Genomic DNA, 25,978 nt, shown 5'->3' on the forward strand with positions numbered 1-25,978 from the left:
AAAATCTACAGCAAGCTTTTCCAACTCACGGCCTGTAGGCCACATGTGGCCCAGGGAAGGTTTGAATTTGGCCTCAAATAAATTTGTGAACTGTCTTAAAACATTAAGAGATTGGCTTATCAGCTATCATTAGTGTTAGTGTATTTTATGTGTGGACCAAGACAGTTCTTCCAATGTGGCCCAGGAAAGCTATAAGATTGAACGTCCTTCATCTAGAGGAAAGGGATAAATTCATGGAAACATACAATCTCCTGAGTTTGAATAAGAAAGATATTGAAACTCTGAATAGGCCAACATTGATTTCTGAAATTGAATCAGTAATAAAAAAACCCTGCCAACCAAAAATTCCCTAAACTAGATGGATACACAGCCAAATTCTACCAGAAATATAAAGAAGAACTGATAATATTTCAACTTAAACTATTCTGAAAAGTCGAGGAGGAGAGACTCTCAACTAATTCTATGAAGCCAGAATCAGCCTAATGCCAAAATCTAGCAAAGACATGATGAGGAAAGAAAACTTCAGGCCAATATCCTAGATAAACATAGATACAAAAGCCCTCAACAAAATACTAGCAAAATACATCTAGCAGCACATGAAAAAGGTAATTCAGCATGATCAAGTAGGCTTTATTCCTGGAATAAACAACATCCACAACATATTCATCATGGGTGGATTCCATCTTATGAAACCACCTTTTTTGCAGCGCCATAAGAAGAAATTCTCAGCCATTCAAATTTTATCATGAGATTGCAGCAATTGAGTCATATCTTTAGGCTCCACCCCTAATTCTAGTTCTTTGGTTATTTTCACCACATCTGCTACTACTTTCTCTGCTGAAGTGTTGAACCCCCAAAAGACATCCAAGAGGATGATTGAAATGAACTTCTTCCATACTCCTGTTAATGTTTACATTTTGACTTCCTCCTATGAACTACAAATTTTCTTGTTGGTATCTAGAATGGTGAGTCTTTCCAGAAGGTTATCACTTTACTTTGCCTAGATCCTTCACAAGAATCACTATCTATGGTGGGCTATCACCTTACAGAATGTATGTAATATGACTTGGAAGCCAAAATGACTCCTTAATTCTTGGGCTGCAGAATAGATGGACGTAGTAGCAGACATAAAAATTTAGTCTCTTTATATTTCCATCAGAGCTTTTGGGTGACCAGGTGCATTGTCAATGAGCAGTAATATTTTGACAGCCATTTGTTTTCTGAGCAGTGGATCTCAGTGATGGGCTTAAAATATTCAAAAAATTGTACTATAAGCAGTTGTGCTATCATCAGGCTTTGCTGTTCCCTTTGTGAAACATAGGTAGAGTAGATTTAGCATGATTCTTAAGGGCCCTAGAATTTTCAGAATGGTAAGTGAGTTAAAATTGGTTTCAACTTAAAGTTGCCAGTTGTGTTGGCCCCTAACAAGACAGTCAGCCTGTTCTCTGAAGCAGGTATTAACTTCTATCTATGAAAGTTATAGATAGCATCTTATTTCCAATAGAAGGCTTTTTCATCTGCAAGAAATTTGTTATGTTGTTGTTTAGTATAGTCACACTTATTAATGATTTTAGCTAGATTTCCTGGATAACTTGTTGAAGCTTCTCCGTCAATATCTGCTATTTTACCTTGCAGTTTTACATTATGAAGAATGGCTTCTCCCCTATGCCTCATGAACCAACTTCTTCTAGCTTCCAATTTTTCTGCTGCAATTTCCTCACTTATCTCAGGCTTCATAGAATTGAAAAGAGATACGACCTTGCTGTGGATTAGGCTTTAGCTTATGGAAATGTTGTGACTGTTTTCATCTTCTGTCCAGGCCATTAAAACTTTCTCCCTATCAGCAATACAGCTATTACTCTTTCTTATCATTTATGTGTTCATGAAGTAAAACTTCTAATTTCCTTTGCGAACTTTTCCTTTGCATTCACAACTGGGCTTTTTGGTACAAGAAGCCTACATTTCTGCCTATCTAGGATATCAACGTACCTTCTTCACTAATCTTAATCATTTCTAGTTTTTCATTTAAAGTAAGAAATGTGTGATTCTTCCTTTCATTTAAACTCTTAGAGACCATTGTAGGGTTATTAATTGGCCTAATTTTAGTATCGTTGTTTCTCAGGGAATAAGAAAGCCTGAGGAAAGGGAGTGAGACAGAGAATGGCTGGACAGTGGAGCAATCAGACCACATACTTTTATGGATTAAGTTCACCATCTTACATGGGTACAGTTTGTGAGGCCACAAAACAGTTGCAATAGTAACATCAAAGATCACTGATCACACATCACCATAACAGATATAATAATAATAATAGTTTGGAGTATTTTGTAAGAAATACCAAATGTGACACAGAGACACGAAGTAAATATATGTTAGTGGAAACATGTTATCTGTAGACTTAATTGACACAGGTTGCAGAAACGTTCAATTTGTTTAAAAAAAAAAGTGAAGCACAAGCAAAGCTTAATAAAATGAGGTGTATCTGTTTGTCTGATATGAAGTATCTCTCTGGGATTCAATAACACTTTCACTGGCATAGATTAACAATGTCCATGATAATGATTGCTGATATTTATCCAGGAGTTATTATGTCCCACATACATTGGCAAGCATTATCTCATTCCATTTAAAGAACATGATCTGATATAGATACTATTCTTATTTCATTATACTTATGACATCAATAAACATGAAATATGTTAGATTATTTGCTGAAATCCACACAGCAATTAAATTGTTTTAAATAGGAAGGATTTAATTGATCCTGACATCTATGACCTTAGCTACAATGCTCTATGGAATATCACAAAACACAGTGTTTTTCCCAAATAGCTTGCCTGGTTCAATGTTTACATAAAATGGACAGAATTAGTTTCTATTCCAAGAAAATTGGAATCCAATCTGATTAAATATTTCAATATGCATAAAGAGAACATTTATCAAAATAAAGGGGGCTTAGTTACTGTGGAATATAAAAAAGAAGAGTCACAGCTTAATAATGACTATTCCTATCCAAGCTTTCTCCAGAGAGTCTCGCAGCTTTAGCAAATAAAACTTTTGTCGTTCAGTTCCATTGGCACGTATATTCATTATCTAGGTTTTCTCTTGCCATATTGGCAGAACAATACATATTTTAAAGTATCTGCATTGTTGTCGTAGAGATTTTATTAAACATTATATTTATTAATTATCCTTCCTCATGTACTCCAATCTTAGTTAATATTTTCCTTTTCATAAATATATTAACAGAGGAATGTACACATTTATCATATTGACAATGAGTAGAATTTCTCATTTCCGATTTGTTATTCTGATATTACATATATCAATATCTTGAATTGTGTTTATATAAATTATGTTTTAATCTCATAAACTGAAAGACCAGAAGATAGACTGTAGTAAAAAAATAATTATGCCATTGTTTGAGGTCATTTGTCTTACTTTCCCGCCGATGATGGCATGCGGGTGACATTACCATTGACAGGATATTATTATTTTCTTAGATTCTACATTATTTTGATCTTGAGATTTCTATTTATACGTAATAATATGACATAATATTTTCTTAAAAAGTAAATATTTGACTTTTTTTCTCAGAATTCAAATACTCCAAGGGTGAAGAAATTAATGTCAGTCTTATGAAGAATATATCAAAAGAATAACTCTAAAATTAAAAGTGCTGTAGTTGTACAGTGATTGACACATTTTAAGATCATGTCCATAATATGACAAAGATAATAGGGCAGTGGAGAAAGTTAGTAGAAAATTCAAGCATGATTAAATATCATTTTTCTATAGACAACTTAAAGGAGCACATGTCACAATTAGAAACTATAAGTCATTAAGCAAGTCAGAAATATCATAATACACTAATCTACTTGTATCACATATTTTTGTATTAGATATACTGCTAAAGTAATTCACAACTACAGTATTGGTACAATTCTTTTCTTTCTAAAACTTTCAAAATAATGAGCCTTTATTTACTTATTTTTATCCTCTCCCTTTCTGAAATTGTCCTAATAGTTCTCAAATTTAAAGCTCTAATAATTCCAAAAACTTTAGTAACCAAATCTCTTCTGTGTAAAACTTTTATATGGATATAGTATGATAAAAGGAACCAGTCTTTTTTTTTTAATGTATGTGTACGTGCTCTAGTTAAGACATTTCTAGTGAGGTTCTCATCTTAGTAACACTCTATAATATTTTCTTTGAAGTTAATTTTTGGCTAAACCATTTTCTTTACATTTAATTTAGATATTATATATGTAATATATATCTATGAATCTACATATTTGTCTAAGAACTATTTTCTAAAAGAACAGCTTATCTCAATTATTCTTTCTGGTGTAGACAATACATCACCAATTTGAAACTCATTATTTTTGTGTCATACTCTTAACTGCTCATTGATATGTATCTTTCTAAACAAACATGAAACTAAAAAATTAGCACTAAGCTAGCCTCTGAAATATGAAAAGAAAATATTGTTCTGGCTGGGCGCAGTGGCTTACGCCCATAATCCCAGCACTTTGGGAAGCTGAGGCAGGTGGATCATTTGAGGTCAGGAGTTCAAAACCAGCCTGGCCAACATGGTGAAACCTCGTCTCTACTAAAAATTCAAATAATTAGCCAGGCGTGGCGGCGCATGCCTATAAACTCAGCTACTTGGGAGGCTGAGGCAGAGGAATCGCTTGATCTCGGGAGGCGGAGGTTGCAGTGAGCCGAGATTGCACCACTGCAATCCAGCCAGGGTGATGAAGTGAGACTCCGTCTCAAAAAAATAAATGTATAATATAATATAATATAATATAATATAATATACAGTCCCGAATTTCTTTGAGCTCATGATCTTGGGTAGGTGGGTGAAGGGATAAAAAATTGCCATTATATGATTTTGATTGAAGGAGAACGTTTTGCTAATGCAGTGGAACCCTATTTAGATTGGGGAGTAGGCATCAGGATAATATTTTGCAGAGTCCATGATATCAGTTGAATCTTGAAATATGAATAAAAGTTAACCAGAAAGCTTTGAGGACATAAGGATGATAGCAGAAGGAAGAATAAGCATAGGATATAGGAGTGAAAGAGAACATAGCACTTAACGGGAGTGATTTGAACTTAAGATGCATAAGGCTGGAAAGTTAGGCAACATCAAAACCCTGAGAAACTGTATGCAATAACAAACACAGGTGATTGATAAAGGGTAATAATTCAGCAAAGATTCAGAATAAAATTCATTTTCCTATAGATTTTATAAGCTATTCACTACTAAAATGATCAAGTAGAACTTTCAAGATGCGTTTCCCCTGTATTATGTATTTCTCCACTTTAGATATAAAAATTATCAAAATTGCATATCTTCATCTACTCAGAAAATTTACAAATAAAATTTTTAATTCAGATTTATCAAAATATAACTTACAGTTAAAATTTCCCTTTTTCTAGATGCACAGTTATATGAGTCATTATAAATGTACACAATTATGGAGCCTGAAACAATAAAGAATTAGAATAATTCCATCACCATTAAAAACTTTCCTCTCTGCCACTTTAGTGTCAATTTATCCCTCCGATAACAGCCTGTGGCACCTACTGATTTCTTTTCTGTCTCTGTAATTTTGACATTTTCAAAATTTTATATAAATAGGACATATAATAGGTAGCCTTCGCACTTCCCTTCTGAGTTTGGCTTAAATTTAAGATTCATCTATGTTGCTGAGTTTGCTGGTAGTCGGTTCTTTTTATTTCTGAGTAGTGTTCTACCATGTGAATGTCCCACATTGTACTGACCCTCACCAAATGCCAGATGATAGATGTTTGGGTTGTTTGTATTTTCTGGTGATTACAAATTATACTATTTTAAACATTTACAGAGGTATTTTCTAAACTAATAATAATACAAATCATAAGTTTGATTAAACATACTGATTTTCTGCTGTTAAAAATATATGAACATAAAAATGTTTTCAAAAGGAAGGCATTAAATGTCGTTTCAATATTAAGCATAAACCTAAACTTATCACATTCAAGTTGGACAGATTTGGATAATTTTCTAAATTTTGAGCCTCCATTTCTCAGTGTTTTAACAAGGTTAATACAATTCATTTATCTCAAAGTAATGTTGAGGAAATCAAATGGGGTAATGCAAATACACTTTGTAGATAGCTTTTTCAGTAACCATAAATATTTTCCAAGTAAGAAGTAACTAACTTGATCAAGTCCACTTTACAATAATCCAGAAAGTTTTTACAGGAAGGTTTGTCTCAAATTTTAGGCAGATAAACACCTAAATCATTGTGTAGATTTCAAAATTCCTCTCAATGTTTATATGACAGTCCTTATTGAACATCTTCCTTAGGTAGTAAGACTGAATCCTAAGTTGACGGGAAAAAAACTGCACTAATACTTAATATGCCAGATAACGTAAGATTTAAATGAAACTACCTTATCCTAATGACTGGCAGTCTAAGTTGTAAACAATAGCATTTGTTAAACGTTGATCCAAATGACCATGCATTATTAAATTCAGCTTTTACATTTTTCAAATTTTAGATTGAAGTTAAGCCCATGACCTCATCATGTTCAATGTTAATTTTCTGTGTCATAAGTTCTTTGTCTTCGAGGTTACTTTTGGTTTTGAAATATCATTTTATACTAGATTACAGGCAAAAGACAATTAGTTTTCCAAATAGTGCTTCTTGGGCCATAAATACAAGCTGTCTTTTTTTGTTTGGTTTGGCTTCGTTCTTAATTAAAACATAATTGTACATTTTATAGGGTACAGTGTGACGTTTTACTATATGTATACAATGTGGAATGATCAAATTAGTGTAGTTAAGATATCCATCACCTCAAAAATTTATTATTTCTTTGTTTTGAGACCATTCAAAATCTTCTCCTAGCTATTTTGAAATATACAATATATTATTGCTAATTATAGTCACCCTAGTGTGCAATGAAACACTAGAGCTTATTCCTCTTATCTAATTATAACTTTGTGCTTATTGTCCAACTTCTTCTCATTTCCCTTTCCCCCCCATGCATCCCAGCCTCTAGCAACCATTTTTCGACTCTCTACTTCTGTAAGATCAATTTTTTAAGATACCACATATGTGTAAGATCATGAGGAATATGTCTTTATGTGCCTGGCTTATTTAACTTTACACACACTCTCTTATTAATGACCAAATATTAAGCCTAACTAGTCTGACATAAGGTCATTCATATCCTTTCTAGCTCAACTTGTTTTGGTTAATTAAACATATTTCTGTGAAAAAAAATTCCCGTGATCATGACCAGAAAATAAACTTGTAACTAAATAGCAGTCAGTGGGAAAGTATAGCTACTATCCAAATTGAATCTTTCTCTACAACTTTTCTAAGACTGATTTTACAGTTACCATAACAAAAAAGCATCAGGTATACATGGTTAAACTAACGTATGGGCCTGAATTTAAATCAAATGCTGCCAAATGAGCTTTTTAAAAATGGTTTTCATTTTGATCCCAGAAAACTGCCATTCAAATATCATATTTTGATTCTTTTTCTGTTGCTACTGTGATGAAGACTGTGACAATAACAGTAAGTAGATATTCAATTGAGATAAAACTTGGTTTCCAGGAAGTTTTACCATGGTCTTAATTATACTTGTAGATTTTCAAGAGCATATTGAATATTTAGATCTTTATCTTTTGACCATGGTAAAACCTTCTGTGCTACATAGTCTTCTGCTAGTCATAATATAGCAAAATAAGTAGCCATAAATTGAGATCTCATTTTTAATCAATTAAAAACCTTTCCTCTGGCCAATGTGTTTAAATAGAATGTCGATCTTGAATAATGCAGGAAGCCTACTGACAGATAGATGGATATTTTACCTAAATGTTTATATATCTGGAAATAAAAGATGCATGCAAATTAACTTATTTATTTTCCTTCCTACTGGTTTGATAGATTTAATTAATATGGGCAACTTCTTTCTTGCTCAGTTATTGATAATTGCCCTTTTATTGCCATCTGGTATCTGTTTGCTTATTTAAGTCTATTGTGCCTGCATAATATAATTAGTTAACTTTGCTCCAGATTGCCCATGGCTGACTCTGGTTTTCAAAACAGGTTTTCAATAGTAACCCAACAAAGTAGATTGTGTAATTAAATTTGTCGTCATTTTCTATGGCATGGCAAAATTTCAACGCAGAATTTTTTTTTTTTTTTTTTTCAGAAAACATAGTTTATCAATGTTCTAAAAAAATTCAAAAAAGGAGGAATTTGGTAGGTGTGGGGTAGTGCTAGGTTTGGGAATACTATTTGCATTTTTATTATGAGTCAAATTATATTTTCCGTTTCTTCTTTAACTTTACATTTTACCCTTTTTAAGGCATTACTTTACATTCTTGATAAATTTTGAAATAACATTACCTGGGAGGAGCCAAGATGGCCGAATAGGAACAGCTCCAGTCTACAGCTCCCAGCGCGAGCGACGCAGAAGACGGGTGATTTCTGCATTTCCATCTGAGGTACCGTGTTCATCTCACTAGGGAGTGCCAGACAGTGGGCGCAGGTCAGTGGGTGAGTGCACCGTGCACCAGCCGAAGCAGGGGCGAGGCATTGCCTCACTCGGGAAGTGCAAGGGGTCAGGGAGTTCCCTTTCCAGGGGTGACAGACGGCACCTGGAAAATCGGGCCACTCCCACCCGAATACTGCCCTTTTCCGACGGGCTTAAAAAACAGCGCACCACGAGATTATATCCCGCACCTGGCTCAGAGGGTCCTACGCCCACGGAGTCTTGCTGATTGCTAGCACCACAGTCAGATCAAACTGCAAGTCAGCAGCGAGGCTGGGGGAGGGGCGCCCGCCATTGCCCAGGCTCGCTTAGGTAAACAAAGCAGCCTGGAAGCTTGAACTGGGTGGAGCCCACCACAGCTCAAGGAGGCCTGCCTGCCTCTGTAGGCTCCACCTCTGGGGGCAGGGCACAGACAAACAAAAAGACAGCAGTAACCTCTGCAGACTTAAATGTCCCTGTCTGACAGCTTTGAGGAGAGCAGTGGTTCTCCCAGCATGCAACTGGAGATCTGAGAATGGGCAGACTGCCTCCTTAAGTGGGTCCCTGACCCCTGACCCCCGAGCAGCCTAACTGGGAGGCACCCCCCAGCAGGGGCAGACTGACACCTCACACGGCATGCCAGGTACTCCAACAGACCTGCAGCTGAGGGTCCTGTCTGTTAGAAGGAAAACTAACAGAAAGGATATCCACACCAAAAACCCATCTGTACATCACCATCATCAAAGACCAAAAGTAGATAAAACCACAAAGACGGGGAAAAAACAGAGCAGAAAAACTGGAAACTCTAAAAAGCAGAGTACCTCTCCTCCTCCAAAGGAACGCAGTTCCTCACCAGCAACGGAACAAAGCTCAACGGAGAATGACTTTGACGAGCTGAGAGAAGAAGGCTTCAGACGATCAAATTACTCCGAGCTACGGGAGGATATTCAAACCAAAGGCAAAGAAGTTGAAAACTTTGAAAAAAATTTAGAAGAATGTATAACTAGAATAACCAATACAGAGAAGTGCTTAAAGGAGCTGATGGAGCTGAAAACCAAGGCTCGAGAACTACGTGAAGAATGCAGAAGCCTCAGGAGCTGATGCGATCAAATGGAAGAAAGGGTATCAGCCCTGGAAGATGAAATGAATGAAATGAAGCGAGAAGGGAAGTTTAGAGAAAAAAGAATAAAAAGAAATGAGCAAAGCCTCCAAGAAATGTGGGACTATGTGAAAAGACCAAATCTATGTCTGATTGGTGTACCTGAAAGTGACGGGGAGAATGGAACCAAGTTGGAAAACACTCTGCAGGATATTATCCAGGAGAACTTCCCCAATCTAGCAAGGCAGGCCAACATTCAGATTCAGGAAATACGGAGAACGCCACAAAGATACTCCTCGAGAAGAGCAACTCCAAGACACATAATTGTCAGATTCACCAAATTTGAAATGAAGGGAAAAATGTTAAGGGCAGCCAGAGAGAAAGGTCGGGTTACCATCAAAGGGAAGCCCATCAGACTAACAGCGGATCTCTCAGCAGAAACCCTACAAGCCAGAAGAGAGTGGGGGCCAATATTCAACATTCTTAAAGAAAAGAATTTTCAACCCAGAATTTCATATCCTGCCAAACTAAGCTTCATAAGTGAAGGAGAAATAAAATACTTTACAGACAAGCAAATGCTGAGAGATTTTGTCACCACCAGGCCTGCCCTAAAAGAGCTCCTGAAGGAAGCACTAAACATGGAAAGGCACAACCGGTACCAGCCACTGCAAAATCATACCGAAATGTAAAGACCATCGAGACTAGGAAGAGACTGCATCAACTAACGAGCAAAATAACCAGCTAACATCATAATGACAGGATCAAATTCACACATAACAATATTAACTTTAAATGTAAATGGACTAAATGCTCCAATTAAAAGACAAAGACTGGCAAATTGGATAAAGACTCAAGACTCATCAGTGTGCAGTATTCAGGAAACCCATCTCACGTGCAGAGACACACATAGGCTCAAAATAAAAGGATGGAGGAAGATCTACCAAGCAAATGGAAAACAAAAAAAGGCAGGTGTTGCAATCCTAGTCTCTGATAAAACAGACTTTAAACCAACAAAGATCAAAAGAGACAAAGAAGGCCATTACATAATGGTAAAGGGATTAATTCAAGAAGAAGAGCTAACTATCCTAAATATATATGCACCCAATACAGGAGCACCCAGATTCATAAAGCAAGTCCTGAGTGACCTACAAAGAGACTTAGGCTCCCACACATTAATAATGGGAGACTTTAACACCCTACTGTCAACATTAGACAGATCAACGAAACAGAAAAATCCACAAGGATACCCAGGAATTGAACTCAGCTCTGCACCAAGCAGACCTAATAGACATCTACAGAACTCTCCACCCCAAATCAACAGAATATACATTTTTTTCAGCACCACACCACACCTATTCCAAAATTGACCACATACTTGTAAATAAAGCTCTCCTCAATAAATGTAAAAGAACAGAAATTATAACAAACTATCTCTCAGATCACAGTGCAATCAAGCTAGAACTCAGGATTAAGAATCTCACTCAAAACCGCTCAACTACGTGGAAACTGAACAACCTGCTCCTGAATGACTACTGGGTACATAACGAAATGAAGGCAGAAATAAAGATGTTCTTTGACACCAACGAGAACCAAGACACAACATACCAGAATCTCTGGGACACATTCAAAGCAGTGTGTAGAGGGAAATTTATAGCACTAAATGCCCACAAGAGAAAGCAGGAAAGATCCAAAATTGACACCCTAACATCACAATTAAAAGAACTAGAAAAGCAAGAGCAAACACATTCAAAAGCTAGCAGAAGGCAAGAAATAACTAAAATCAGAACAGAACTGAAGGAAATAGAGACACAAAAAACCCTTCAAAAAATCAATGAATCCAGGAGCTGGTTTTTTGAACGGATCAACAAAATTGATAGACTGCTAGCAAGATTAATAAAGAAAAAAAGAGAGAAGAATCAAATAGATGCAATAAAAAATGATAAAGGGGATATCACCACCGATCCCACAGAAATACAAACTACCATCAGAGAATATTACAAACACCTCTACGCAAATAAACTAGAAAATCTAGAAGAAATGGATAAATTCCTCAACACATACACCCTCCCAAGACTAAACCAGGAAGAAGTTGAATCTCTGAATAGACCAACAACAGGAGCTGAAATTGTGACAATAATCAATAGCTTACCAACCAAAAAAAGTCCAGGACCAGATGGGTTCACAGCCGAATTCTACCAGAGGTACAAAGAGGAGCTGGTACCATTCCTTCTGAAACTATTCCAATCAATAGAAAAAGAGAGAATCCTCCTTAACTCATTTTATGAGGCCAGCATCATCCTGATACCAAAGCCTGGCAGAGACACAACAAAAAAAGAGAATTTTAGACCAATATCCTTGATGAACATTGATGCAAAAATCCTCAATAAAATACTGGCAAACAGAATCCAGCAGCACATCAAAAAGCTTATCCACCATGATCAAGTGGGCTTCATCCCTGGGATGCAAGGCTGGTTCAATATACGCAAATCAATAAATGTAATCCAGCATATAAACAGAACCAAAGTCAAAAACCGCATTATTATCTCAATAGATGCAGAAAAGGCCTTTGACAAAATTCAACAACCCTTCATGCTAAAAACTCTGAATAAATTAGGTATTGATGGGTCGTATCTCAAAATAATAAGAGCTATTTATGACAAACCAACAGCCAATATCATACTGAATGGGCAAAAACTGGAAGCATTCCCTTTGAAAACTGGCACAAGACAGGGATGCCCTCTCTCACCACTTCTATTCAACATAGTGTTGGAAGTTCTGGCCAGGGCAATTAGGCAAGAGAAGGAAATCAAGGGTATTCAATTAGGAAAAGAGGAAATCAAATTGTCCCTGTTTGCAGATGACATGATAGTATATCTAGAAAACCCCATTGTCTCAGCCCAAAATCTCCTTAAGCTGATAAGCAACTTCAGCAAAGTCTCAGGTTACAAAATCAATGTACAAAAATCACAAGCATTCTTATACATCAATAACAGACAAACAGAGAGCCAAATCATGAGTGAACTCCCATTCACAATTGCTTCAAAGAGAATAAAATACCTAGGAATCCAACTTCCAAGGGATGTGAAGGACCTCTTCAAGGAGAACTACAAACCACTGCTCAAGGAAATAAAAGAGGATACAAACAAATGGAAGAACATTCCATGCTCATGGGTAGGAATAATCAATATCATGAAAATGGCCATCCTTCCCAAGGTAATTTACAGATTCAATGCCATCCCCATCAAGCTACCAATGACTTTCTTCACAGAATTGGAAAAAACTACTTGAAAGTTCATATGGAACCAAAAAAGAGCCCGCATTGCCAAGTCAATCCTAAGCCAAAAGAACAAAGCTGGAGGCATCACGCTACCTGACTTCAAACTATACTACAAGGCTACAGTAATCAAAATAGCATGGTACTGGTACCAAAACAGAGATATAGATCAATGGAACAGAACAGAGCCATCAGAAATAATGCCACCTATCTACAACTATCTGATCTTTGACAAACCTGACAAAAACAAGAAATGGGGAAAGGATTCCCTATTTAATAAATGGTGCTGGGAAAACTGGCTAGCCATATATAGAAAGCTGAAACTGGATCCCTTCCTTACACCTTATACAAAAATCAATTCAAGATGGATTAAAGACTTAAATGTTAGACCTAAAACCATAAAAACCCTAGAAGAAAACCTAGGCAATACCATTCAGAACATAGGCATGGGCAAGGACTTCATGTCTAAAACACCAAAAGCAATGGCAACAAAAGCCAAAATTGACAAATGGGATCTAATTAAACTAAAGAGCTTCTGCACAGCAAAGGAAACTACCATCAGAGTGAACAGGCAACCTACAAAATGGGAGAAAATTTTCGCAACCTACTTATCTGACAAAGGGCTAATATCCAGAATCTACAGTGAACTCCAACAAATTTATAAGAAAAAAACAAACAACCCCATCAAAATGTGGGTGAAGGACATGAACAGACACTTCTCAAAAGAAGACATTTATGCAGCCAAAAAACACATGAAAAAATGCTCACCATCACTGGCCATCAGAGAAATGCAAATCAAAACCACAATGAGATACCGTCTCACACCAGTTAGAATGGCAATCATTAAAAAGTCAGGAAACAACAGGTGCTGGAGAGGATGTGGAGAAATAGGAACACTTTTACACTGTTGGTGGGACTGTAAACTGGTTCAACCCTTGTGGAAGTCAGTGTGGCGATTCCTCAGGGATCTAGAACTAGAAATTCCATTTGACCCAGCCATCCCATTACTGGGTATATACCCAAAGGACTATCAATCATGCTGCTATAAAGACACATGCACACGTATGTTTATTGCGACATTATTCACAATAGCAAAGACTTGGAACCAACCCAAATGTCCAACAATGATAGACTGGATTAAGAAAATGTGGCACATATACACCATGGAATACTATGCAGCCATAAAAAATGATGAGTTCACATCCTTTGTAGGGACATGGATGAAATTGGAAATCATCATTCTCAGTAAACTATCGCAAGAACAAAAAACCAAACACCGCATATTCTCACTCATAGGTGGGAATTGAACAATGAGAACACATGGACACAGGAAGGGGAACATCACACTTCAGGGACTGTTGTGGGGTGGGGGTAGGGGGGAGGGATAGCATTGGGAGATATACCTAATGCTAGATGACGAGTTGGTGGGTGCAGTGCACCAGCATGGCACATGTATACATATGTAACTTACCTGCACGTTGCGCACATGTACCATAGAGCCTAAAGTATAATAATAATAATAATAATAATAATAATAATAATAATAATAAAAAGAAAAAAAAAGAAATAACATTACCTATTTTATTATTTAAGACATTTTTGTCCAAAATTTTTTTTCATTTTAAATTTTATCTAGGTCATGTTTTAGTAATTAAAAAGCTTACAAAGAACTAATTTCTTCCATAATCAGCACTTAATGGATTGTGCGTATATTACAATATACGTAAAATTTAGTAATGCATCTAAAACAACAGATAAGTTGGACTTACATGTCATAAACATATACTCTGTGAATAATAATAAAACTGTAAATATGGAAAGAAAGAGAGGAAAGGAAGCCACTCTATTATCAATTTTGACATATTTAAGTATTTATTATACCATCCCACCAGTTTAATACTGAAATTATATAAATTATAAATAGCAGTATTTTAAAAGGGACTTAATTTGGAGGGTATACAATTATTTAACTTCCTATTCTATTCTTAAACAAATAATATAGGTCTGATACACAGTTGTTATTATTGACATTTTTTAAAACTTAATTTTATTGCTTTCCTAGGTTAATTCTACTATTCCTTAAATCTCATGTCTTTCTTTCTTGAATAGTACTTTCATTATGTGAAAAGTTCAGAAGTATATGTTCATGTAATTCCTTGACCCATATATTTGATATTTTGGCAGAGCACTGTAAAATTTGAATATTATAATATATAATCACATTTGACTGAAGCATTTTTCATTTCAGAAAGGTTTGAAAGTTAAATGAGTACCTATGTAAAAATAGATTATCAGTCTTAAAAATCTCACATTAAAACCTCCAGAATGTGTGTGACTTTCATTTCCAGAAAGAAGAACCAGACTTCCTTGTTATTTTAAGTTTTAATTTGTGTTGGTGTGTAGTAGGTGTATATATTTATGGTGTGCAGGATATATTTTGACATAGGCATGCAATGCATAATAATCACATCAGAGTTAATGGAGTATCCATCCCCTCAAGCATTATCCTTTGTGTTACAAATAATCCAATTACACTCTCTTAGTTATTTTAAAATGTAAAATTAAATCATTATCATTATTGACTGTAATTACCTGTGGTCCTATAAAATATTAGTTTGTGTTCATTCCTTCTGACTATTTTAGAACCCATTAGCTATCCCCACTTCTCTCCCTTCCCCCCTCCACCTGCCACTACCCTTCCCAGCCTCTGGTAATCATTCTTCTACTCTCTATCTCCATGAGTTCAATTGTTTTAATTTTGTAGATCCCACAAGTATATGAGAAGATGTGAAGTTAGTCTTTCTGTGCCTGGCTTATTTCACTTTTATGATGATCTCTGTTTCCATCCATGTTTTTGCAAATGACAGGATGTTGTTCTTCTTATGGCTGAATAGTACTCCATTTTGTGTATGTACAACATTTTCTTTATCAATTTATCTGTAATGTGTGTGTCTTCCATTTCTAGAAAGAAGGACTATACATACTTTTTCCTATTCTTCCATATGTGTAAAAACAAAACAAAACAAATGAACCACCAAAAAAACCTGAATGACATATGGAAAGTTAACATAACATTCTGAAAGACGAGGAAAAAAGGCACACTGGCCAGGAACATAGTGGGGATGAAGGAGAGGAAATAAATGGTGATGAATTTTCTAGGTTATTTTTTTTTATTTTAGTTTGGTTTTTGCCTCATTTATTCCAAACTTGGAGCTGAATAAATTGACAATCTGGAAACACCAACAAATGCAGATAAAATATATTCCCCCTCAGAAACCTGTTCTCTCTAGCAAAAGGAGTATCCTAGGGAAACAAAAATAAAACATAAAAACAAAACATTGTAAGACCTAACTACTCTATTCTACCCAAAAGTCACAGAAAAAGTGTGGCCCCACACTGACACACAACAACAAAAGCTGAGTGGGGAGCCTGGACTTTGACACTAATCGGGCTGTGAAAAGATACCTCAACATCCTTGCTTGAGTGGTATCAGGAAAGGCCAGGCAAAGAGCAAGGATTTGATCCCAACTTGATGAAGAATATTACCAAACTACAGTTCCCATCAAAATCCCAGCAAGATTTTTTGTAGATATAGACAAAGTCATTCTAATTTGCATATAATTAGAGAAAGAAACTTTAAGAGCTAACAAATATTTGGGGAAATAAAGGGAGACCGAAGTGGAAGGGATCAGTCTACCCATTCCCAAAACACATACTATATAGCTTTTTATGCAGTTTATTTCATAAAATAAACAAGTATTTTGTTATTGGAAAATTAGATGCATAGATAGATAGATGAGTGGAACAGAAGAGGGAATGAAGAAATACACCTGCACAGATACTCCCACTGGTTTTTGGCAAAGGTGCAAAAGCATCTGAATGGCTGAATGGACAAATGACAGCTTTCCAACAGGTACAGCCAGAGCAATCATACATTTCTTAACTCATAATAGACCATACACTAAATAAAAAGTGTAAAATTATAAAACTTTTTGAAAACAGTAAGAGAAAATTCTTTAGGGTTTATGGCTAGACAAAGAATTATTAGGTTTGACACTGAAAGCAAAATCAATAAATGGAAAAAAAATGCGCTTTGTCAAAATTAAAATGTTTTGCTCCATGAAAACCCTGTTAAAAGGACAAAAAGACAAGCAAGCTATAAGCCTGGAGATAATAGCTGACACATACCCAACAAGGTGTTAGCATAGAGAACTCCCTAAACTCTACAATGAACTCTATAATAAAGACAAAAAATACTAGATAATGGAAAAAAAGACACAAAGAGACATTCAACAAAGAGAAATTATTTTATTATTCTTAGATATGATGAGGCCAACATATCAGGAGATGATTATCACTAAAAAGATATTTTGTCACTCACAGTTCCCAAGAGGAGGAAGTGCAGTGTACATGCAGAGCCACATTGGCAAGCAGTGGGGTCTGTTAGAAGTCACAGGGAGTGAGAGGAAAAACTTGGCAAGAGTTTTTCTTTTGGTTTCTGTGGGAAGGAATGAGCAAGCCAGAGTAAGCTGGTGAATTGGCTAGTCTTAATAATTGTAGTGGGCTCTGGAATGTAGGTATTGTCTTAAGATGCCTAGTACCTGGCCCTGGAGTGATTGGAGCAGGATAATAGCAGCCCAGAGTTTACAAGACTAATTGAGGAGGTAGAGTGGGTAGGCTCTGGATTGGTTAGTTTGGTATGAAAGATACACTTTCAGATGGGTTGTGTTTAGTATCTCCAGGAATTGGCTAGCCCTAGGAGGGATAGTTTTTCCAGGTTCAGTAAAGTCCAGTTGTCAAAGTATCAGAAAATAAAAAAAGAGAAGTAATACAGATATACAGATGGCAAATAAACACATGAACTCATACTCAACTTTATTTGTCAACTGAGAAGTGCAAGTTACAATCACAATAAAACATGATTACACACTTATCAGAATGGCATATATATATATGTATTTACAGCACCAAATGCTGACAAGGATGTGAAGCAACTGGACCACTTATGTATTTATGGTGAGAAAGTAAAATAATATAACCACTCTGTAAAACAATTTGGCTATATCTTAAAACTAAGCTAAACATGCAACTAACATATGACTCAGAGATTGCATTCCTGGGCATTTATCCCGGAGAAATGAAAAGTTATGTTAACATAAAAATCTATACATCAATGTTCACAGCATCCTTACTCGTGATAGCTCCACACTGAAAACAACCCAGATATCCTTGAACAGGTGAGTAGGGAAACAAACTAGTATACATCAATGCAATGGAATACTACTTGCAATAAAAATGAATAAATTATTGATATAAGACACAATTTAGACCAATCTTCAGAGAATTATGCTAAGTGAAAAAAATTGAAGGATGTACTTTGATAAGTTCTATTTATAAAACATTCTCAAAATGACAAGACTATAGAAATGAAAAACAGATTAATGGTAGCCAGTTACAGAGGAAGTAGAAGTGAGAAAGAAGTGGGTGTGGCTATAACAGCACAAGATGAGGGATCCTTCTGATGACGGAATTTGTCACTATCTTGCCCATATTAATGCCAATATTCTGTTCACAGGGTTTTATAGTTTTAAAGATGTTGACATCTGGGGAACCTGGGTAAAGGTAAATGGAATCTGTTTGTTATTTCTTACAGCTTCATGTGAATCTCCAGATAACACAAAATAATAATACAAAATAACTTTTAGTTTAATTTTTTAAAACGCAGAATCTGTTTGTGAATCTATAGATAATACAAAATAATAATACAAAATAACTTCTAGTTTAATTTTTTAAAGTGCAGTTACACTCTTTTTTACTTGGTGTAGAATAAACTATTTTTAAGTCTCAAGTAAAACATCAGTTCCTCTTTGAAGCTTTCTTTGATTAACCATCAATAAAATTCACTGTGTTTCCTTCCTCACTCAAGATTAACTTCTTGTAGTTGATTATGACCATGTATGCTTCAGGCCTAAAGACATAGGAAGAAATGGAATCCCACAGTGTATAACTAGAGGGAGGGATATATATACATATAAATATATATATATATGTATATATATGTGTGTGTGTGTGTATATAATATATTATATATATAATTTTATATATAAATTTTTTGGTAATTGCCAGACCTTGAGTACTGCTGTGACACCCTCATCAGCCAATGAAACAAATGATGTTGAGAACACTTCTATGGCCTCTTCTGTGCTGCAGGGAACCTTCACACAGTAGCTCTCATCACTTAACAGAAGATTTGACTACATGAGCAATCGGCAAGGACAGAAAATTATGACTTACCACAATGTCTTTCTCTAACTTTGTTGAGATTGGTAGGTGATTGAAAATGTAGTAAGACAATCATGTTATTATGTGCATTCAGAGATAATCTTTTTAAAAAATATTTCTTGAAATGATAATATGTATTTTATATGATTTATCATAACAAGAAAAGAAGATAATATCCATTCCAGGGATATTTCCAGATTTTTATTTTAATTTTTAGATTTATAAGTGAATTAAATAGTTATCTTTTTTCTATTAACATATGAAAATGCCTCTGGTAGGTCTTCTATTTAACCCTTCCATGAGTAAGTTTTAGAAGAAACAAGTAGAGACCATTTCCTCAGGCCAGTAATAATTTAGTCAATAAACTCTGAACATTTTATTTTGGGTTTTATCTACCATAAACACAAGTGGTATGGCAGAGTCCCAATAAAAGACTTTAATGAAGCAAATGAAAAAATTATCATGTAAAATTTTTAGAGAAGTTGACATTATGCCACTGGCAATTTTAAAATTGGTGAAATAATAGGGACTTTCATTAATCATCTATTAACTGGCTATATTTTCACATAAATTATGAGGATAATTCTCAGAAACAGGGCTAGAGTATTTTCTTCTACCAACATCTGGGGATGTATGTTTTTTAAAGTCCTCAGAAATCTTTTCCAGAATTATTTCCAGCTTGATAAGCAATTTTATTTATAATTTTCAAATTATTTCTTTCCTTTGTCAAATAAGACTCATAATTTTCTCATTTTTTCCTATATGGATTTGGATGATATTTTATGAATATATTTCTTGTATTAGTTCCCGCCAAAACTGAAAGTCCTAACATTTTTAATTTTTTTCTGAGTAATTCTAACCCAAATAAATCGTATCTTTTTAAATCTCCTCTCCTACTTTAGTAATGCTTTATATTTTTCTTATGTGATTAAAACTGGAGAACAAATAAAGGCTGGCATCATAGGTACTTTCTTTACCACTCTCTAAAATCAGCCTAAAGAATGTGCTGAATATTGTACTTGAATATTGTACTTGAATATTGTAAGAGTAGCTGGCTTTGAACTTGTTCTTAGCTTCTGTCTGGAAAAAACTCATCCTTTGGCAGCTAATATTACAACAGGGAATAGTCAGGGGACTGTAATGAAACAATCACATACTGAGCACAGACTGTAAATGAAGCAGGTATCCAACCACTTTCAACCCACAGGGGCTATTATTTAGATTGATTATATCTCCAAGGGCATTGCACATTTAACATTGACATCGGATCGAAATGGAAGATAAGGGTAATGTCCCTAGGGCCAATATCTCAGAGAGCAGTTCACTTGAGAAGTTAGATCTAGAGGGTTTTCTTTCTTCATCTGAGTCTTTAACATTGTAATATGTTCCGAGAATTGGTGAGGTTGGTCTTTGCTTTGAGCCTGTTATTGTGTTTTTATCATTTAAAGTGCTCCAGTAAAAAGAGCACAACAGCACCCCTGAGAAACAGCTAACATCGTCCATTGCCAGGAAAAGGCAATGTGGAAGCACTTGGAGCTTTTTTTCTTTAATGTGTAATTATCAAATTGAAAAGGGAAAAATCTCCCTTAAAAACTTAACAGCTTTCCTAAAGGCTTTGTCCTGATTTGGAGCCAAATTAAATCTTACTATAGAAAGGCTTATCGAAAGAAGTATTCCAATACAGTCATGCATACACACTAACAGTAATCAGTGGGTTCCAGGTAATTTCATTTTTTTTTATTTAATTGATGCAAGAAGGAAATCTGCCTAAATAAACATGGCGGTGGATTTGTTGACCACTAGCCAAGTTAAAAGCTTTTAGTGTTATTCAGAAAATTCCTATGAAATACAAATGAAAACCGAATCTCATAATTTGAATGGATTTGGTGTTAGGTAGTTGTGTAAGAGAATCGATTCAAAACTCAATTGAAAATATCTAGAATTTGATATGTTTATTAAACAAGTCAAATTTTTATCAACGTCCTTGCTCATTCTGTTTATTTTCCTAAACTATTCAAAATATTGGAGAAAACTGGGAAAGAAAAAGTCACCAACAGTGTTTACAAACGTAACATCTATTTTTCCTATTTCTCAGTTTTTCATATCTGAATGAATATGTTCATGAATTTTCAGTTGTATTTCTTTTCTACTCTGGGAGTAGAATGCTTCCAGAATTCATGCAGGTCATAGTCTCCACAAAATCTCCTTCTCTTGCTCCTAGGCCTGGTTAGGAGCTGTCCATTTAGTGTTGGGAGGATCTCTCTGGACTCACATCAGTAAAAACTCTGTCCTCATTTCTGATAATGATTAAATTTCCTTTAATGTGGTAACACTGTTATTTAAAGACACAAAAAAATATTTTAAAATATAAGACATCTTTTCTTTCTTTCCTCCCTACACCTCTCCTGGTTGTCATCATCATCTTTCTCCTTTTGGCTACTACAACTGAGGCAGGCAGTTAGAGAGGGTGTGGAGCGTGATTACTTGCTGGTGGATAAGAGCAATACAAATGAGGTCAAACAAATGAGCACAATGCCTCCAGTCAGTAACGTATGTTCCAGAAAGGGTCTAGGGCAGATGTCTGTGGTCACCTGTAGTTGGCAACTTCCTTGTCAAAGGAGGAAAGGCTGATGGAGGGAAAGTCCTAAAAGCTGAGCATCCATAGTAGCAAAGAACCATGTCCTTATGGTGAACTTTGGTCATTATAATAGTAAAAACATACCTGTGGGTGGAGAGTTAACATACTAATGAGACAGGTGATGTATATACTAGCATGTGCAGTGACTGTACATGTGGGGCCAGAAGACCACCCACAACACGCTTAACAACAATGCTCTTTCTGGTGCCTTCAGGAAAAATCATGTAAAAAAAAGGAGTTTCCCCAGTACCAAATAGTGCTACCCATTCTCTAGCAGCCTGCTCTGACCCAGCTATCAGAGTGTACTTTCACTTTGCAGTAAGCTTCTTTGCCTACTCTCACTTTGGACTCACTCTGAAATTCTTTTTGTGAGGCAAAGTCAAGAACCTGAACCAGCCCATTGACAACATACATTGGTAACCACAGCAGGTAGGACTGGTAGACTGAATCACCAGGTAAGAAAAACCTCACCACTTTAAGGCTAGAGATTCTATTTTTCCTCACTGAGTTTTTTCCTTTCCTCTTTTTCTTTCACTGGCTTGTAAATCTCCAGAACAATTCCCCTCAGCCTCTATGAATTTGCTCCCTCTGGCTGATTTCTCAGTTCATCCTGACAGGTGACAGGCAGAGGTGGGAAGACTTCAAAGTCCACACCGAGTAGATCTAGGTCACCATGGCCCTTCCTGATGGGAGGCTTGTGAGGGTGGCAGGGTTTAAGTCCAGGCTGTGCAGTGTCTGGAGAACTTTACTTTTTCTTACTAATAACAGCTGTTCAAACATATGATTTCAGTCTCTTGTCAACCAGAGTGCCACTAGTGTTCTATATATTGTGTCTCCACCTTCCCTTTGTACACTTTTTCCTTCATTTTAAGCATCCATATCACCTTCGTAAAGCCCACTGTTGTGCTGTGCTCCCCCGCATTCTGCCCCCCACTTGAGCTGTGTCCCTCTGTGGAAACTTGTCTTGCTTCTTGGTCCATTGCCTTGACCGCCCATGCACCAACGCATGGGGATTTAATTTCTCTGTAAATGTAGACATATGGCACTGAAAGGTGGGCACTGAGGGCAGACTCTTTACATGATCTCACTATTATTTCAGTTTTAGATAGAATAGTAACCTAGATTCAGGACATCTTTTTCCATGTCCCTCACCGTTTAACCCTATTGTCTTTCAAAGATCTTTTGACGCCTCAATCATGTTTTGACTTTATTGGTCTGCTTGTATTCAGATACTTTTGTCCATTCTTCCCGTTTGTCTCTGACCCATATGGCTGATATACATTGTCCTGAAGGTGTTTTCTGCTGTATACGTCAAGAGTCAAGATTCCTCTGCTTTCAGCTGGGGCTAATGCAGTTTTTGCCCATGCATAGAGGGAGCATTTAATTGCTGGATAAAACTTCTTTTCTTCCAGACTCCCTTTATGGGACCTATGAAGCCTATAGGTAGGACCATTTACACCTTCTAGGAAACATAAAAACAGGAGTCAATTCAGTTGGAAACCAACATTCCTGTCATCATAAAATCTGGCCTACTACTTGTCCTACATGACCCCAAAAGCCTTTTCATTTCCAAAGTCCCAAGGGCTCCAGACACTTAGGCAATGAGTGCTCCCTCCAAGAGGGATCTGCTCAGGGTGGGCCCCAGGGATGCCTGAGTGCTGGGCAGTAAGCCTAAGAGGAGAGGGACACATGATATCCCTGGCTTGACTGCAAGACTGGACTCCTATTTTCCCATCAGTGCACCTTTCTGGTTTCTTTCTCTCTCTTTTTTGGGTCAGGTGAAGGACAAATCCAATCTATGTGGGAGACTCTTAATGCCAGAACCTGTAGGTTGATAAAAAGACAATGATTTCTCCATCAGCATATCCTTAAAAGGTCAAATGAGAAATCAATTCTTAGTCACTACAGTGTCCTCACTTGAGCACATTCTGCACAATTGGGCATACTTCAAACTCGATGACTAAAAAGAAAGAAGTTCATCTTTTATTGCAGCACTGTTTAGTCAAAACCTCCATTAGAATCTCAGGAGGTCTGGGCAACCAGTGAGGAACTGAAATATAATCCATCCTGCAAGTGGATTCATTTTGTAAAAGGGAAGGGAAATTGTCTGAAATTCTCTATGTACAAGCCTTGATGGCTCAGTAGCAAGACAAACCCCTTAGAGATCAGTGCAGGATGTGTCATGCTGACTTGACTCAAAGGAGTTTGAAGGAGCTGGACATAATGAATGACCCCATGTTGGGTAACTTTCTTCCTTCAAGTTCCCCATCTTTAAGCCCAGAACCAACACCACTCATCCCTGTTTTGACTTTTTCAGGGGATTCTAATACTTCCAGTCCTCAAACCCCTGCTTTGCCTTTACCTTCTCCTTATCAACCTATTTATGGTTCTTTACCAGAGGACTGAAGTCTCACAGGGACTATCCAACTCAATCCAAGTTGTTTCTCCTTAGGGAAGTGGTGAATAGGGAAACCAGAACTATCTGACTTCATGTCCTTTTTTCTATGTCAGTCTTAGGTCAGTGCAAACAAAGGCTAGGACAACTCTCAAAGGGGCCCCACTAAGTATATGGAAATATTCCAAGCTCTATCTCTGCCATTTGAACTTGCATGGGAGGGAGGACATGCATGTGATTCTATTCATCAGTTGCACACATGAGGAAAAGCAAAGAATCTGGGCCAAGGCACAAGCCCATGCTGACAGGAAACATGCATTAGATGTCACTCACCATGTAGGGGCATTGCAGTCCCCAACCAGGGCCCTAACAGGAACTACCAAGAGGGTAGCAGAGACTTGCATAGAAGAAACAGGATCATAAAATGTCTTTTAGAAGAAATGAGGAAGTAGGCTACCAAACCAGTTAACTACAATAAACAAAGAAATAATTCAGGGAAAGGATGAGAATCCCACATTGTTTCAGAAACACCTTGTAGAGACAGTAAAGAAATACACCAATTGTGGACTCTATCTCTTAGGCGGGCCAATCCTCTTAGGGACACACTTCATTTGTCAGTCTGCCACAGACAATAGGAGGAAATTACAAAAAATAACCATGGGTCCCCAGACCCCAAAGAATGAATTAGTAAATGTGGCATTTGACATCTTCAACAATCATAACAGAGTGGAAGAGGCTCAGAGGGATCAATGTGAAGAGGAAAGAGACAAGCAGGAGGTACAGTTGTTTTCCTTAGCCATGACAGGCAACCTGCCAACATGAGGCTGCCCTGGGCAAGGCCACTTTAATGAGGCCAAAGAGACCATTACTATATATGCAGGAAGCCAGGACACTCAAGCAAGAATTGTCCCTGTCAAGGTATCCCACCTGGACCTTGTCCTCAGTGCAAAAGAAAGGGCAGCTGGAAGAGGAACTGTTCTTAACTCCAAAGCGAGAAAGGTGCACCCAATGCTATACTGGTCATAAGTGAGGACTGGAGGAGGCTAAAGCTCCGGACAGCTCCCCTTTCCAACAGGTTCTTATTACTAATGAGGTTTAGATGTGGCAGGCAACATATTGATTTTTTTTTTTTTTTAGTTTTGAAAATTTCTTTTTAAAAAATTTTAATAGTTTTGGGGGTACAGGTGGTTTATGGTTACAAGGATGAGCTTTTTAGTGGTGATTTCTGAAATTTTAGTGCACCTGTCACCCGAGCAGTGTACACTATACCACATATGTAGTCTTTATCCTTTGCCCTCCCTCTGAACCTTCCCCACCCTGAGTCCTGACATTCTATTATATCATTCTTACACCTTTGCATTCCCATTGCTTAGCTCCTACTTATAAGTGAGAATATATGATATTTGGTTTTTCACTCCTAAGTTACTTCACTCAGAATAATGGCCTCCACCTCCATCCAAGTTGCTTCAAAAGATGTTATTTTGTTCCTCTTTATGACTGAATAATATTCCATGGTATATATACCACATTTTCTTTATCCACTCATTGGTTGATGGGCACTCAGATACATTCCATATCTTTGCAATTGTAAATTGTGCTCTTATAAACATGTATGTGCATGTGTCTTTTTTAATACAATGATTTCTTTTCTTTTGGTTAGATACCCAGGAATGGGATTGCTGGATCAAATGGCAGTTCTACTTTTAGTTCTGTAAGGAAACTCCATAATATTTTTCACAGTGTTT

Source organism: Pongo pygmaeus, chromosome 5, assembly GCF_028885625.2.
Source record: "Pongo pygmaeus isolate AG05252 chromosome 5, NHGRI_mPonPyg2-v2.0_pri, whole genome shotgun sequence".
Lineage (NCBI taxonomy): Eukaryota > Metazoa > Chordata > Mammalia > Primates > Hominidae > Pongo > Pongo pygmaeus.